This window comes from Styela clava, chromosome 7 (assembly GCF_964204865.1).
Source record: "Styela clava chromosome 7, kaStyClav1.hap1.2, whole genome shotgun sequence".
Taxonomy (NCBI): Eukaryota; Metazoa; Chordata; class Ascidiacea; order Stolidobranchia; family Styelidae; genus Styela; species Styela clava.
The window spans coordinates 20459703-20462202 of NC_135256.1; the positions used below are offsets into that span (position 1 = coordinate 20459703).

At 53.4% G+C, this 2500-nt stretch overlaps 1 non-coding gene across 1 annotated transcript in view; it reads left to right on the top strand.

Annotated features, from left to right (window-relative positions):
• Positions 1–1177: 1177 nt before the first annotated feature.
• Positions 1178–2500, top strand: part of LOC144425338 (small subunit ribosomal RNA) — a 1810-nt gene continuing 487 nt past the window's right edge. Inside the window, exon 1 of the ribosomal RNA XR_013477482.1 lies at positions 1178–2500. This exon is cut by the window's right edge and continues 487 nt beyond it. This is a non-coding gene — a ribosomal RNA (small subunit ribosomal RNA).

Here is a 2500-nt window from a genome sequence, read left to right on the forward strand (position 1 = left end):
CCGCCATCGGCGTCGAAAGAAGCCGAGCCGAAAAAAGTTAAAGTACAAACGTGCAAGCATACTAACCTAACCCTAGGTAAGGCATGTCAGAGCGAAAGACAGTAAACTCGAATGAGCTAAGAAAGAGCGGTGCGGGGCCGGTCGGAGCGCACCCTTTTCTCGGTGGCTGGCGGCCGAGAGAGTGCTGCGTCGCCGGCATCGGCGTCGAAAGAAGCCGAGCCGAAAAAAGTTAAAGTACAAACGTGCAAGCATACTAACCTAACCCTAGGTAAGGCATGTCAGAGCGAAAGACAGTAAACTCGAATGAGCCAATAAAGAGCGGTGCGGGGCCGGTCGGAGCGCACCCTTTTCTCGGTGGCTGGCGGGCGAGAGAGTGCTGCGTCGCCGGCATCGGCGTCGAAAGAAGCCGAGCCGAAAAAAGTTAAAGTACAAACGTGCAAGCATACTAACCTAACCCTAGGTAAGGCATGTCAGAGCGAAAGACAGTAAACTCGACTGAGCTAAGAAAGAGCGGTGCGGGGCCGGTCGGAGCGCACCCTTTTCTCGGTGGCTGGCGGCCGAGAGAGTGCTGCGTCGCCGGCATCGGCGTCGAAAGAAGCCGAGCCGAAAAAAGTTAAAGTACAAACGTGCAAGCATACTAACCTAACCCTAGGTAAGGCATGTCAGAGCGAAAGACAGTAAACTCGAATGAGCCAAGAAAGAGCGGTGCGGGGCCGGTCGGAGCGCACCCTTTTCTCGGTGGCTGGCGGGCGAGAGAGTGCTGCGTCGCCGGCATCGGCGTCGAAAAAAGCTGAGCCAAAAAAAGTTAAAGTACAAACGCGATGCTAATGAGCGAGCCGTTGTCTCGACTAATATGTAGGGGGCGTTCGATCGAGCGTCTGGCTTGAGCGCTTGTCGGCCTAGCAGAACGGTCGCATTGTTATGCCCGGGTTTTAGGCACCGCTGCAGGCGGCCGGCAGAGCTCTTGTTTGTGCGAAACTGAATGGATCGAGCCCGAGAGAGGGCGAGCAAAGAAAAAACGCAAATCGCTCCGCCTGGCACTGCCGGCGAGAGCGTGGACGTCGCGGCCAGCGACTGTCAAAGCTGAGTACGGCCGCAGGCGATCGCCTCGGTCTTAAACGAATGCGACGAGCACGCGCCGGGCGGCCCAGCAAGGGCCGAGCGCAGCTGTCGCAGCTATCTGGTTGATCCTGCCAGTAGTGATATGCTTGTCTCAAAGATTAAGCCATGCAGGTGCAAGTACGAGTTCTCGTAAAGCGAAACTGCGAATGGCTCATTAAATCAGTCTTGGTTTATTTGGTCTCGTAAGCGAAGTGGATAACTGTGGTAATTCTAGAGCTAATACATGCATTAAGCGCCGACTTCGGGAGGCGCGCTTTTATCAGATCAAAACCGACCGGGTTCGTCCTGTGACGTTTGATGACTCTGGATAACCACGCGGATCGTACGGTCTCTGCACCGACGACGTATCATTAAAGTGTCTGCCCTATCAACTGTCGAAGGTACGCTACGTGCCTACCTTTGTGATAACGGGTAACGGGGAATCAGGGTTCGATTCCGGAGAGGGAGCCTGAGAAACGGCTACCACATCCAAGGAAGGCAGCAGGCGCGCAAATTACCCATTCCCGACACGGGGAGGTAGTGACGAAAAATAACAATACAGGACTCTAACGAGGCCCTGTAATTGGAATGAGTACATCCTAAAACTCTTAACGAGTATCCATTGGAGGGCAAGTCTGGTGCCAGCAGCCGCGGTAATTCCAGCTCCAACAGTGTATGCTAAAGTTGTTGCGGTTGAAAAGCTCGTAGTTGGATTTTGGGCGAGCACCGCCGGTCCGTCGCAAGGCGTGTCACTTGTTGCGTTCGCCTCACCTTCGGTTCTCCGTCGGTGCTCTTGACTGAGTGTCGGCGGTGGCCGATAAGTTTACTTTGAAAAAATTAGAGTGTTCAAAGCAGGCTGTTCGCCTGCATAGTGTTGCATGGAATAATGGAATAGAACCTCGGTTCTATTTTGTTGGTTTTCGGAGCACGAGGTAATGATTAAGAGGGACAGACGGGGGCGTCCGTACTCTGCCGTTAGAGGTGAAATTCTTGGATCGGCGGAAGACGAACTACTGCGAAAGCATTCGCCAAGAATGTTTTCTTTAATCAAGAGCGAAAGTCAGAGGTTCGAAGACGATCAGATACCGTCCTAGTTCTGACTATAAACGATGCCAACTAGCGATCTGGAGGCGGTACCATGACGACCTTTCCGGCAGCTTCCGGGAAACCAAAGTCTTTGGGTTCCGGGGGAAGTATGGTTGCAGAGCTGAAACTTAAAGGAATTGACGGAAGGGCACCACCAGGAGTGGAGCCTGCGGCTTAATTTGACTCAACACGGGGAAACTCACCCGGCCCGGACACAGGTAGGATTGACAGATTGAGAGCTCTTTCTTGATTCTGTGGGTGGTGGTGCATGGCCGTTCTTAGTTGGTGGAGCGATTTGTCTGGTTAATTCCGA